The sequence below is a fragment of the Physeter macrocephalus genome, chromosome 13, assembly GCF_002837175.3.
Source record: "Physeter macrocephalus isolate SW-GA chromosome 13, ASM283717v5, whole genome shotgun sequence".
Lineage (NCBI taxonomy): Eukaryota > Metazoa > Chordata > Mammalia > Artiodactyla > Physeteridae > Physeter > Physeter macrocephalus.
In genome coordinates this window covers 51326106-51342286 of record NC_041226.1, presented here as the reverse complement: position 1 = coordinate 51342286, position 16181 = coordinate 51326106, and positions in this window count along the sequence as shown.

Sequence of the window (16181 nt, the reverse complement as noted above, 5' to 3'; positions counted from 1 at the left end):
AAATGTACAATTTCCAAGACTGAGTCAGGAAGAAATAGAAAATGTGAACAGACAATTACCATAATGAAATTGAATCAGTAATTTTAAAAACTCCCCCAAAACAAAAATCCTGGACCAGACAGTTTCACAGGTGAATTCTACTAAACATTTACAGAAGAGTTAACACTTACCCTTCTCAAACTATTCCACAATTCACAGAGAAAGGATTGTTTCCAAACTCATTCTGCAAGGCCAGCTTCACCCTGATACCAAAACCAGACAAAGATATCCCCCCAAAAGAAAATTACAGGCTAATATTATTGATGAACATAGATACAAAAATTTTCAACAAAATATTAGCAAATCAAACTCAACAATATATCAAAAGGATTATATACCATGATCAAGTGGAACTTATTGCAAGGATGGTTCAATATCTGCAACTTGTTTTCTCCATTCTAGAGTCCTTAAACCTTTTTCCTCTTGCCCAGCCTATGAAAACTCTGTCTTAATTTGAAGGTAGCATCTATTTAACTCAACTTTGAATATCGTCAGTGGGCATAGACGTTTGGAATAAAGGCCTAGGAGTCTAGTAATACACTTCTACTTCCTGCCTTGCTTCAAACCTCCATCAATTCATGAACACAGAGACAGCTACTACCTGAAGATGATGAAAAGGAAAAGAGAAGCAGACAAGGAGACATTCCCATGAATTGTTATTAAAGAGTACTATCCATGCATGCTGATTTACTTTCTGTTACAGCTTTTGATTATCCTTCCCAACTTTCCAGACTATAAGTTTTATGAAAGCAAGAACTCTTACCTTTACCGATATGTATCTAGTAACTAGTACAATGTCTAGAACAAAGTAGACACTTAAAAATTTGTGTTAAATAAATGAATAAATATAATAGGCATTAAATACATATTTATTGTATTCCCATTGCTGAATACATTACTTCATAAAGAGAACATATTTAATCAATATTGAATGAAAAAACATAATAAAAGGTTGACAAGCAGAAAGAGAAAAACAAATACCGTATGCTAACACATATATATGGAATCTAAAAAAAAAAAAAGTTCTGAAGAACCTAGGGACGGGACAGGAATAAAGATGCAGACATAGAGAATGGACTTGAGGACACGGGGAGGGAGAAGGGTAGGCTGGGACGAAGTGAGAGAGTGGCACGGACATATATACACTACCAAATATAAAATAGATAGCTAGTGGGAAGCAGCCACATAGCACCAGGAGATCAGCTTGGTGCTTTGTGTCCATCTAGAGGGGTGGGATAGGAAGGTTGAGAGGGAGATGCAAGAGGGAGGGGATATGGGGATATATGTATACTTATAGCTGATTCACTTTTTTATAAAGCAGAAACTAACACACCACTGTAGAGCAATTATACTCCAATAAAGGTGTTAATAAATAAATAAATAAATAAAGACATGCTCCTTTTTAAAGAAGAAAAAAACTATATTTGCAGTTGACATGATCTTTTATGTAGAATGTCCTAATGAATCCACTAAAAAACTATTTAATTAATAAATAAGTTCAACAAGTTTACAGGTCATTTGTACAAAGCCCATCTGTATTTTTTATACCAGCAATTAACTATTCAAAAATGACTTTAAGAAAACAGTTCATTTACAATAGCATCACAAATAATAAAATATTTAGGAGTAAATTTAACAAAAGGAGTACAAAATGTGTACTCTGAAAACTACAAAACGTTGTTGAAGAAATAAAAAATGAATTAAATAAAGGGGAAAAAAAAGCTTGACAAGGAGATGCAGCAGCAAAACCTTGGAGGTCATTTCACACAGCCTTGAGCCAGCTGAGTTGGTAAGATTTGGCTAAGGATGTTGAATGTGTGAAACTAACCTCTGATCTAATCATAGCACCAATGACAAATGATAATCAGCAAGAAAGGATCCTACTCTTCATTGTATGTCCCTGAGTATTCTGATTCAAGTTGATTATACTAAATCTCTATCAAGACTTTTGCCTTGACTTTGTAGCAGTGGTTCTGGGCTTATACAAAATTTCACTTTGAGATGGTGATTAGAAAAGAAGTGTGTGGTATGAGACTGGTAAAAAAAAGTGAAGTGAATTGACCTAGTTAGCTGAATGCTCCAAACAATTGTAGGAACTCAAACAACGTGGAGCATCTTACATATTTTATAAAGAAAAAACAGAAAGGATTGTTGTCTTGATGAGAGTTCTTTTGGAATAAATATACAATATTAGAGTGAACATGCTTTGTTATTAAACAAATTCATGACCTCAAAAATTCATTTTTTAAATTTCTCTGTGACGTGAACAAAAGTAAAATTAATTATCTCATGGTTATCCCAGAAAAAGGGACAAGTGTAAAAACATTCCCTTTTGCTATAGAGTACTGTGAAAATACTGTTATAGAAATACCATATTATTAAGCGGCTGTTTATTCATATACATGTGAGATGGGATTGAGTCTTAACACTCTATCCACAGTCAAACACAGTGCCCAAATCTTTAATGAAATTACATATTTTTATTTTGAACTCAAATAGCTTAGCAAACATGCTCATCTTATCAAATAACATAAACCTTCCTATTAACCTCTTCTAGTTCCTTTCATTTGCTCATGTAGATTCATTCAGTGTCATTTTCTTATTTCAATACAGCTTTGGTCTCACCCTCTTCTTGAACTTGTTATTTTCAAACACATTACTTTTCCATGTTAAACCTATTGTTATAGGCTTAACAATACAATCATATATGTACTGTTTTTTTAAAAAAAAATTTATTTTATATTGGAGTAGAGTTGATTTACAATGTTATGTTAGTTTCAGGTGTATAGCAAAGTTATTTCGTTATACATTTACATATATCTATTCTTTTTCAGATTCTTTTCCCATGTAGGTTATTACAGAGTACTGAGTAGAGTTCCCTGTGCTATACAGTAGGTCCTGATTATCTATTTTATATACAGTAGTGTGTCTATGTTTAACCCATCCTCCTAATTTATCCCTCCCCGCACACACACACCTTTCCCCTTCGGTAACCATAAGTTTGTTTTCTAAGTCTGTGAGTCTCTTTCTGTCTTGTAAATAAGTTCATTTGTAAAATTTTTTAGATTCCACATATAAGTGATATCATATGATATTTGTCTTTCTCTGTCTGACTTACTTCACTTAGTATGATAATCTCTAGGTCCATTCATGTTGCTGCAAATGGCATTATCTCATTCTCTTTTATGGCTGAGTAATATTCCTGTATGTACATATATATATCTCACATCTTCTTCATCCATTCATCTGTCGATGGACATGTAGGTTGCTTCCATTCTTGGCTACTGTTAATAGTGTTGCTATGAACATTGGGGTGCATGTATCTTTTCAAATACAGTTAGTTTTTAAATAAGAGAAGAAAGGCAAAAAGATCTTTTCTGAATAAAGGTGTGCTTTTCTAATTTAACAGTCATGAGAAGTGCATTTCATCTCATCACTCATATTCCTTGCATTTTATTTGTGCTGAATCAAACCTTCAGATCCGTGTTGTTCTATTATACTATGAACCTGTGGAAGGTTTGATAGTGTTCAGCAAGTAAGTAAATACACGCCTATTGAGTGTAAGGTGACCATAAAATGTTTGTGCCTCTTACCTTTATACACTTTATAATACTTTCTATTAACTGGTCTCAATAACCATGACACAACTTCCCTCACCTTAAAATGAGCTACAAGTCATATCTGAATATATGACAGGAAAAGATATATATGTAAACAGGAATGACTTCATAGCCTTATATTTACTGTAAAGTGCTACCCCTACTCATGTATTCTCACTTTTTATTTTCACTTTTGCTCATTTCTCCCTTCCGGTTTGGATCATTATACAGAACATTTATCTCAGAATCCTGCTGCTTATTGATTGCTGACAAGTTGCAACTATTCTTTTCCTGAGAGAAGTTAGCACTCCAAGTGACTGGGGCTGCTAACACCTGCTATGGAGTTAGAGAGGAGTAAAGTATAAGCCATTAATTTTTTTCATGGACAACTAGTGAGAACCTGGCATACTGCCTGGGAAGAGGTAGATTAATGAGAAGGGGATGAAATATCGATTCTAATGTTACCTGTTTCTGGATTCACTGTAGATAACTCTTCCGGTAAGTTTGGCATTATACATCCTCTTGAAATAATTGAGAATGTCCAGTGTAAAAAAAAATTTAGTTACTTTTATTTTTAAGCCATATTTATTGACATGTAATTTGTTTACAGTAAAATTTATTCTTTTTTAGGTATACAGTTTATTTTTGACAAATGTATATAATTGCATGACCACCATGACAACAATGATACAGAATGTTTTTATCATCTCAGGGAGTCTCTAGTGCCTGTTTTTGGTGTATATCCTCCACTTCCTCCCCAAACCTTCTGGTAACCATTGACGTGATTTCTGTATCTATGGTTTTGCCTTTTCCAGAATGCCGTAGAAATAGATTATACGGTATGTAGCCTTTAATGTTTGACTTATTGCACTTAGCATAATGCCCTTGAGATTAATGTTGATGCAGGTATAAGAAATTTCTTTCTATTGCTGAGTAGTGTTCAGTTGTATCATATATCACAATTTCTTTATATATTCACCAATTTTTGGACATTTGGGTTGTTTCCAGTTTTTGAAAATTATGAGTAGAGCTGATATAAACTCCCATGTACAGTACTTTGTGTGCACATATATTTTTATTTCTCTTGGGTAAATACTTAGGAATGGCATTGTTGGGTTGTATGGTGAGTATGTTCAATGTTACAAGAAACTGTCTGTATTCCAAAGTAGCTATCCCTAGCCATGCCGTTTTTGCTTTCCCATCAGTAATGTATCAGACTTCCAATTGTGCCACATCCTTGATAGCACTTGTTATTGGCAGTTCATTTTTTTTTTAAATTTAGCCATTCAGTAGGTGTGTAGTGATGTCTCTGTGGTTTTAGTTTGCATTTCCCTAATGGCAAGCTTTGTTGACCAACTTTTTATGTGCTTTTTTGCAATTTATATCTCAATTTTGTTGAAATATCTATTCAAATTTCTTAACTCATTTTTCTAAATTGTTTTTTGTTACTATTATAAATGAGTTGTAAGAGTTTTTAAAACTACACTTTGGATACAAGTTGTTTATCAGATTTTGTAAATATTTTCTCCCAGTCAGTGGCTTGTCCTTTCATTTTCTTAACAGCATTCTTAAAAAGCAGAAAATTTTGATTTATGAAGTCCAACTCATCAAGTTATTTTCTTTTCCTTTAATGGCACATGCTTTTTTGGTTCAAATAAGTTTTTTCCTAAACCAGTGTCATAAAGATTTTCTCTTATGTTTTCTTCTAGAAGATGTATAGTTTCAGGTTTTACATTTAGGTCTATAATCCATTTTGAGTTGATTTATGCTTATGGTGTCAGGTATGGGTCAAACTATGGGTCAAATTTTTTGTATGTGGAGGTTCATATATTTTTGGAAAGACTATCCTTTGGCCATTGATTTACTGTGATACATTTGTTGAAAATCAATTGACCATATGTATGTGTGGAGGTTCATTTCTAAACTTCACTTGTTCCTGTTTTACACTAATACTGTCTTTATCATTACAGCTTTATAGTTAATCTGAAATCATGGAGTCTAAGTACTCCAACTTTTTTCTCCTTTTCAAAATTGTTTTCGTTATATATGTCACTTTACAATTTCTACAAAAAAGAACATTTTGGAATTTTGATTGGAATTGTGTTTAATCTACATATCAATTTATGGAAAATTAATATCTTAACAATATTAGTTATTTCAATCTATGGGTATGATGTAACTCCCATTTGTTTAGATTTTATTAATTTTTCCATTAATTTTTGTAATTTCCAGCAGATCTTGCAATTATTTTTAAAGATTATATCCAGGAATTTCATGTATGGAATTTCATGTATGGTCCTATTGTAAATGACACTATTTTAAAAAATTTTAATTTCTAATTGTTCTTTGGCACTATATGGAAAACATTTGATTTTTGCATATTGACATTTATCATTCAAACTTGCTAAACTAACTTATTAGTTCTAGTTGTTGTGGGGGGTTTTTTGTAGATTATTTGGGACTTTCTATTTAGATGATCATGTCATCTGTGACTAAAAACTGTTTTATTTCTTCCCTTCCCATTTTTATGCCTTTTATATTTTTCTTGCCTTAATGCAAAGCTTAGATCTCTAGTACAATGCTGAATAGAAATGAAGTGGTAAGAGCAGAGGTACTTGCCTTATCTCCTTTTCTTAATATATTCAATTAAAAGTATAAAGATAGTAAAAATCAGAGTGGTGTCAGAAACTAAGTTCTAGCTCCAGATCTACCATCAACTGTTAATTGAGATACTAATTTCCTCTTTATTGTAATGACTATCCCCAAGAATGAAAAGTGTTTAATACCAAATTAAAAACCTATTTACTGTATGAAATAAAGTATCAGATTTCCTGATCATATTTTGTATTTATATGAATGAAACAGAAAAATGCCTGAGATTTGATTAAACTTCCTGACCCATAGACAACTACATTGAAGGATATATCCATATAGTTATACCTATTACTCAACAGTACTTGAATCTTACTGCTTAGTCACATATTGTGTACATATTAAGTATTTAGATAATTATAAATCTAAAGTTAAAAATAAGCTATGAGGCTATATTGTACAACACAGGAAATACAGCCGATATTTTATAATAACTATAAATGGAATATAACCTTTAACAATTGTGAATCACTGTATTGTACACCTCAAACTTATATAATATTGTACATCAACTATACCTCAAAAAAAACCCAGATTTTTTTTGTTAATCAATTAAAAAGTTATCTACTTGCAGTTTTAGTTTTTGTGTACCCTGCCTTCTGAGATTACAGTTAGTGATTGACAAATAAGATATGCATTGCATTATAAATTATAACATTCATTTTATGGTTTTGAAATTAGCTTTTTGTAGGTTGAAATTGTGAAAATTAATTCTTTAGACCTGAATGTCTTTGGGTAAATACAATTAAAATTTTCTTAAGTTTCTAAAGAGTGGCTAGAAGCAGGCTTTAGATGATGGTGACCCTACCCAGAATGTGTACCTAATTCTCATTGTTTTCTAATAAAAGAATGCAAAAACAACAATTCAGTGAGGAATTTAAAAAATATATACGAATGTGCTCTTTCCATTTATAGTTGCTTGAATTTGACCTCTTTTTTTTCCCTTTCACCCAGAGGTATCTATTACCTTAGGAAGATATGGATTGTAATAATTTGGAATGTAAAATAGCCAATTTTAGCTTTTGACTCACAAAATAGATCTTACAGCCCATAGACAGACAATAGTTCTGAAAGCCTTTGCATATCGAGTAAAACTTGGTGATCTGAACTGAGATTTTAAGCCATAGGTAGTAAGAACTCGAGATACGCCCAGGTTAAAAATGAAGTCTTTAAAAATTCTTTTAATTAAATTTTTTTAAGTTTAATTTTTTATTTTTGGTGAGAACATTTAAATTCTACTCTCTTAACCAATTTTTATAAAGAACCTTTATAACTGAAGTATGGAGAAGGCAGAGACTCAGAAAATGAGACTTTCCCTCAGAGCTCTGCTTTCCCTTTTCCAACCTTTATCCTTTAGGCTTTGCCTTGGATGTGAACCCTAAGAAGGAAGAAACTCTAGGTGGGGACTTCTGGATCTCAGGGCAATTACCACTCAAGGAGTCCCCTCTCCAACATCCAACACAGAGCAGTGCAGATGAAGGAAACAGTGTTGTGGTATGTTTAGGAAGAAAGAGGGCCTAAGATAATATAATGTTCCTGAGTAAAACTCAGCTCTCAAGTGGAGTTGTGTGAATTCCACAGACTCCTTGGTAGCCTGAGAGAGTTATAGAAGATCAGTGAGCAGGAAATTAAGCTATAGCTGCAGTGTGGACCCACAAAACAGTCTGGCTACACATAAGGTAATCTGCAGTGCTCATGAGGGGAAGACTGGACAACAGGGAGAAGTGGCTGATGTCTTTGGAGACAACTGGCATGCCTTGCCCAGGCTGAGCAAGCAGTTCACAATTATATAAATTGATATATAGCCATGGACACATCAGCATTAGAGGCTGTGAGCAGGTGCGCAAAGACAAAAGGGGCAAGACATTCATTCAGGGGACAGCATTTGAACCTCTGATAATCCAATGCTATGAGAATATTAGCTTTTCTTTTCTCTGTACCCAGGCACTATCTTGGCAGGAGGCAAGGATGGGAGACCTCCTTGATGGGGAAGAAAGCCTGGGAGGGAGATTAAACCTTGACCCTGGCCCCATTTATATCCAAAATAGAATGACTTCCCTTTAGTTAGAAAGTGTAAATCATTCCTCTAAGCCTGTCATCAGAGGGAAAGACACTCAGGAGCAAAATGAAGTATGTCTTGAATAATAAAGGAACTTTTTGTTTTTTTGCACTTTGGGAGTATCATGTGTGAATTCTCATCCTATTCCACCCTTACAGAAAAAAATAATTTTTCAGGACAGAAAATTTGCTTCCTACATGTGGTATGTGGCTACTGACCCTTTCAGTGATGATATTAAGCTGAATGCTTGACTTTCTGGCAAACCCCACCTCTTACCTCTATCTTGTCAAATTTGGAGTTAGAAATTCTGAGAAAGCTTTGAAATTTGTCTCTACTTCAGTGAAAATATATTTTGTGTACCATGATGAATCCATTACAATCTAAATTTTTGAACAGTAAAACATTCTTTACAAAAAAGTAACTCGTTACTGAAACAAAATTTTAAAAGTGAATACACAAAAGGATTTATATGGCTTTAATTTAGATGCTCAGCCTGAGCTGATCCAATTGCACCTGCCAGCATCAGTTAAAAATAAAATACTAACATGTTTAGGGCTAATGTTCATGAAAGGATGTATTGTCTATCCAGAACAAAGCAGGATTGTTTCCTCTTGACTGTAAAGGGCTTCTTGCTTTCCCTGATGCTCAAAACTTATGTCATGGGGCTATTTAGAAGTGAGTAGTATCCAGATCTTCTGTACTTTGAAAGTGAGAGTTGTCATCTGAGTTTCAAGGTTTCCTTAATACCCATGCCAATTTTAGTTTCAATATTTCAAGAGAAATTAGAGAGCATGTAGGCAAGAGTAATTCAAATGTATTATTTATTCTTAGATTTAAGTTTGGAACATGAATCAGATGGACTTAGGTTTAGAAGTAAGGATGAATTTCTTGCCTCCTGATAATCACTGACTATAGCAATGGTTCTTAAATTGCTGTCACTAGATCAGCAGCTTCGTGTGGGACCATGCTATGGGAACTTATTAAAATTCTCAAGCCCCGCTCTAGAACTACTGCATCAGAAACTCTGATTGTGTGGCTTGTATTTTAACAAGACTTCCAGGTGATTCCAGTGCATGCTAAAGATTGAAAACCACTAATCTATAGAATACTACTAAAGAAACATCACTTATCCTGAAATCCCTTAAAAATGAGACAACTGCATATTTTGAATGCTTTGGTAAAAAATCTTTCCGAGAAGTAGCTGGACCAATAATCTATTCAGCATTATTTTATTTACATGTGTTAAAATGTTTAATTATAAATTTCTTTAAATGGTATACATAATGGTATGTATGGTCCCTTTTGACTCAACATATATGATATACAAAGATAAGAAAAGTAAATATATAAAAGTATTTAGAAATGTGACTGGCCATTAGTTGAATGCTAATAAAAAGTGATAACACTTAAGGAGCATCTATTTCATGTAGGCAACATGCTAGCCAGTTTTACATATATTATTTTGTGTAAATATCTAATATTTATAACAAATGTAAAATATCTTCCCAAATGTCACCCAGTTAGGAGGTGATAAGTCAGGTGCAAGTCTGTTCTTCAACTATAGCCTTACCTCCTTAAGTTAATTTACTTAAGTGCTCCTACTCTAGCTAGGAGATTCATTAATGACAATAATAAGATATTAGTTTGAAATACTAGTCTCCTAGTAATAATCAGTGTGCAGATAATATCATGTATTTTATTAATATGGTGATCACTGGAATAAAGCCATTGAGGAGGAGGCTCATCAGTAGCAGCCTTTGATGTGCTTAAATATCTCGTCTATCACTTATCTTTGACGTTAAATCCTCTTTATAATCTGAGTACTTTAGTGACTCAGACTAAAGTCATGACTTTCCCATGACTCTGTTTTATATATCACTACTTAAAGAATAGTCTTCATAACTAGACTAAGAGAAGAGCATGCAACAAGAATGGAATTTAAGTCAGTAGTTTGCTATATCAGAATTTTATTGCATTATTTAAAAAGTATCTTTTCTCTGAAAACTTGGACTCTATGCTACATTATTGCTATCTCAAACACTTTTTTGGAAAGAGTAGTGACAAACTAAGTTTGAAAAATACCTTATCACTCTGCTATGTTGTTATTCCGCTCTGTATAAGTACATATTCAACATCAATGAAATAAAATCCAATTGCCCACAACAATTAGGCGGAACTAGCAATATCTGGAGGGCTGATATTATAGGTAGAAGTAGGGAGAAGACATTCAGGAGACTGGAATTCAATAAAAAGCTATAAATTTTTAGTTTATGGGCTCAGAGTTCAAGAGAACACTGCTATTATTCAGTCAAACTATCAAGAGGTCATAAGACTCTTGGGTCAGATAAGACTTTTGCTTTCCTCTGAAGCTGCACTAAACCTAGAGTAAAGAACTTTTTTGGAAAGCATGAACAGATTAGGATAACCGTTATGGATTGAATTGTGTCCTCCAAAAAAAAGACGTTGAAGTCCTAACCCCCAGTAGCTTATAATACGACCTCATTTGGAAATAGGGTCATTGCAAATGTAATTAGTTAACATGAGGTCATACTGGGGTAAGGTGGGCCCTTCATCCAATATGACTGGTATTCTTATAGGATGTCAGAAACATGGAGGGAAGAGGGCCATGTGAGGACACTCGCATAGAGACCGAGATTGGAGTGATACACGATAAACACTATAAACCAACGAATGCCTGGGACTACCAGAAGCTGAAAGAGGCAAGGAAAGACCCTCCCCTAGAGGCTTCCGTGGGAGAATGCCCCTGTCAACACCTTGATCTGGGAAGTGTGACAGAATACTTTTCAGGTGTTTTAAGCCACCCTGTTTGTGGTACTTTGTTACGACAGCCCTCGAAAGCTAACACAGTGAGGTAATGGGAGAGGAGAGAAAGAACAGAAAAGGGAAACTGAAAATTCTCTAAAAAGCATTAGTTAATTCAGCAGAACCAAGAAAGCTGACTCCCAAGCTTACTATGGAAAGGTCAAGAAACAACCTGATTTAACTTGTCTGATCCCCCAAAACTCAGGAAATGATAATCCAAGGTATGTATGTTAACTAAGTTCCTGGACCCAATTCCAACATGTGTGTGTGGAGCCTTCCCCACACTAACAAGCAATTCTTGGATACCTGCAGCATGTCCAAGAATTCAATTCAATTCTGACATTATCTACCTGGAGATAGAACCAGATTCTATAGGTAAAGGGTCCAGTCCTGCAAGACCACCCTTTACTTCATCCACCAATTGCAAGCCCAGGTTACCTGTACTTCTGACTAACTGACTACAGATTGGAGATTCTAACAACCCCCTCCAACTCAAGATACCAATCACAAGTCCAGACTGTTACCTGTACGTCTAGCTGACAGGCTTAGATCAGAAGTTTTCACAACTCCCTCATTGGGTTCAGTTACTTTGCTAGAATAGCTCATAGAACTCAGGAAACCTATTTACTCACTAGATTACCAGTTTATTACAGAGGATATGAATCAACAGCCAGATGAAGAGATACTTTTGGTGAGGTCCCGAACATAGGAGCCTCTGTCCTCATGCAGCTTAGGGCTTGGCAAGGTGGCTTGTAGAAGTGTTCAGTTTCCTTGACCTGGAAGCTCTCCAAATCCCCTCCTTTTGGGTTTTTATGGAGACTTCATTACTTAGGCATGATTAACTCATTGACCACTGGTGACCGATTCAAGCTTTAGCCTCTCTCCTCTCCCAGGAAATCAGGGGGTGTGACTGAAAGTTTCAAACCACTATTCAGTTGGTTCCCCTGGCAACCAGCCCCCATCCTTAGGTAGTTTGTAAAAGTCACCTTCATTAACATAAAGCCAGCTGTGATGGAAAGGGCTTGTTATGAATAATAAGATACCCATTTCACCTTTACGGCTCTGAGGCATTTCCAGGAGTTGTAGACAAAAGACCAAATATTATAGTGATATTTTAAATTTTTAATGGTGTGACAATACAATTTAAAGATGGGGCAAGGTGGGAAGAAAGGCCAGCTTGTAAACAATGATATTACAAAAACAGCTGCATCTTGGCAACAGTGAGATCTGACAGGACTTAAAGAAGGTGAAGTCAAATTGGAAGAAGTTGGGTTCCATGTAAATGTGTTCTAGTTTAGAATAAATTTGTAGAGAGAAGAACACCCAATTAACCCTGGCTATTGAGGAATAGAGACGTTAAGGACAACCAAGGAATTGCCAGTTACTTCTCTTTAAGCCTACTGGAAAAAGAACCATCATATTCTACCTAAATGCACAGCCTTTGAAACCTAATTTTAAGTATGAAAATCTACGAGCAGTTTATTAAAGATACAAATTTTCTTCTTTGTCATAAATCTTTAAATGACTTGGTGTTTCGCTTTTAAATGTATATGGCGTCTTTGTACTTAAATTCTTTTTTTTATGCTATATTAATTTAATGAATCACTTTTCATTTGAAAAATAATTCGTTGTCCTGCTGTTTTTCTACCTCAAGTTTGAAAAACAATGACCCTAATAGTAGCCGGAAAATGAATGAACGCAAATTCTTTGGTGTTGTCAGGAAGGGGAAAATTTCCTCCTTTACCCCTCCTAAGTTCCTGTGGCTGGACTAATAATAAAATCAATGCAAGACTGATTAACAGGAGAAAAAGAAGCACATTTTAATTCATGCACATGGAGCTGGCATAGCAATGGGTCCTAAGAAGTGGCCAGAGCCGGCAGCTTTTATACTTTTTAGACAAAGAAAATAATAAATTTGGGAGGAATTGACACAACAAAGAAACTTAGTTTTTGGGTGCTCGGTTAGTGAAGAATCTAAACAGAATGTGGGTTTGGGGTAGTAAATTAAAGAAGTAACAAGATTTGTTTATAGAGGCTTCTCGGGCTGAATTCCTTATCTGCAGAGTGAACCTTTCATATGGTGAGTTTATCTCCTGCTTTCAGGGAAAAATATGTTTGTGTATATATATATATATATATATATATATATATATATATATATATATATATATATAAATGTCTTAAATGGCCCGAACAGATAATGCTTGTATAATTTAAGTTTGACATTACATTTACCAAAACCAATGGCGTTCATTTTAACTGGTAAATGTAGTAGAAAATAAAGGACTATGAACAAGGAAAAACAAAGAGCATGGCTCACCACCCAGTTCTGCAAGAGTTAAAGTTGTAACCCGCTGAGGTTGCCTGGACAGTGCATACTGAGAGGAATTCGGAATGAAAAACAGGATGAGGTACTCTGGACTTCACATAAACAGATCTTTAGATAGTTAAATGTATATCTCAGGAAGGACTTCAATGATCCCAGATTCTTGCACAGAATAGCACTAAAACCATTAACTTGAGATCTCTGTTCTTTGTGATTAGCAGCAATCTTTTACCACAATGTATGATTGACTGCATGTATTTTCTAGCCAAAAAAGTCATACATAAACTGGCTTCTCCCCTATCTCTCTCTTTGGAGCAGTTTCCTCAGAGCCACTGAGTGGCTTGCTCCCAGGCTATAGTCCTCAGTAAGTCCTTGAATAAAACTTAAACTCACAACTCTTATGTTGTATGTTTTTCTTTAAGTCAACGCATCTTAAATTTTGAAGAATTGGCACATGTGGGAAAAAAAATCAATGTTTTGGGGGTTTAATTTTCCTTTAGAAAATAATTCTAATGCAAACTCTTTTTGTTCAAAATGTCCCATTTTCAAATTGCGTAGTTTAAAAAAGTGGATTTAGGTCAAGGGCTATTTTGAAAATCAAATAGGGTCACTAATTCCCTCAGAGAATTATAAGCAGTTATGAAGTGAACCAGTTTTCCTAAATGCTGACTGGATGATATGTATTACTTTAATTCAGGTATTGTAACATTAAAGCTTCTTTCAGTTGTGGATTATGTATATTTCAAAAAGACAGCATTACTTCACCTCCTAATTTGATGTCGCTCTTTTTATGAATTTCTTTTTATGACTTTCTCAAGAGGCTAGCCTACATAAATCAGAAATTCAGGCTATAATTTCTTCAAAAACTATTCAGTTAAATTAAAAATTTAAACTGAAAACAATTTAGTTTCAAAAATATGATGAATACTTATTCTATTGAAAAAATGATGAGTATTGTGACATACACAAAGATGATGCAAATATGTGATAATTTGTATAGATACGAAAACGTGATGCATCCTAAAAAAGGAGAAAATATCAACTTTTCTATCACCAGATTTAAAAGTTAGAATTGTTTACAAAAAATTTTCCCATGAAGATAAATGTTTCAAAGAGTTTGTTTTAATTCCCACTTGTCAAATTCTATCTTCATCAAATATAAATACAGATGTGAAACTTCTGTAAATAACGGTAATGCACTATTACTAAATAGGTTTTTTTTTTTTTTGGAAGTGGGGATGCATTTATCTTGATCAATTTTCACATTCTCATCGAGTGTGATCAACCGTTCCTTATGTTCAATGTTTCCTGGTGAAATGGCTATAATTAAGTGGGCAGTGTATAGGTGCAGAAAAATAATAGTTAGCACTTATGTAGTGCTTACTGTGTGCCAGGCTATTTGAAGCTCTCTGTACATATTAATACAATTAATTCTCAGAACAACCCAACAACATGTAACTAATATTCTCTCCATTTAACACGGAGAGATTAAGTAACTTGTCCAAGGTTACACAGCTGTTAAGTGACAGGCAGAATTCAGATGCAGGTAGTCTGGTCCTAGAGATTATGCCTTAGACCATAATTCTATAGCCCAAGATTTTACAGTAATAACTCTGTAGAGTTATTCACTCACAGACTCACCATTAAAAATATTGATTATGCTAAATTGGGATAAGGATGGAAGAGGAAGGCAGAAGCTACTCTGATGAACTATGCAGCTGAGGAAATTTATCAAATTCATGGTTTTGTATTTGTAGAACTCACCCAATGGCCTGCTCTATCATTTCTGGAACATTGACAGTTGCAAAAAAAAAAAAAGAAAGGATAAGGATGGAAGAGGAAGGCAGAAGCTACTCTGATGAACTATGCAGCTGAGGAAATTTATCAAATTCATGGTTTTGTATTTGTAGAACTCACCCAATGGCCTGCTCTATCATTTCTGGAACATTGACAGTTGCAAAAAAAAAAAATGAAATAAAGGAGTAACTACAAAAAGTCTCCTAAGACCCACTATTCAAACCATTAAATGTTTTAAGTCACAACAGAAGAGAAAAGTTCCTGGTCCCATTTTGATCTTGGTCACAGAGGCATTTGTAATAAACCATTCAGGTTATATCTGACAGTTGCAACAATTCAACTGCTTTCAGATCCCTCAAATCAATTTAAAAATGAACATTATGGATGAGGGTTAATAAATATGTGTATCTAGTGGTCAGCCACAGCCAAGTGTCTGAAGAAATGAAACAGCTGGCGCTCTCCTTCTGGACACACACACAGTGAGGCAGGGATAACAAATAGGTATCAGTACGCCAGCTCCTGGGGCTGGCTAGGGATACCTATGTGCCCAGGTAGCTGCGTCCTGGAGAATTCTGAGGCTACATGCAGGCACCAAAAGGAAAGAGGCTGCCCTGAGTTACCAGCAGTTATGAGGGTACATGTCATCTAAGGTAAGAGGATAAAATGTCTAATTCCAGTAATTATGAAGAGTCCTTCAATTCAATGCGTAGCACTAAGCAAATTCTCCCTTTACCTCAGTTTGCCTTTCAGAGGCAGTAATCATTTACTTTTGCCACTCTGCCTCTGTAGTTTGTCAGGACACAATATGTTTCTAATTTAAGGTCTTTTAAATGAAGGTATTATGGAAGTATAAAACATTTTAATTCAGTCATTTAAGGTAGCATTG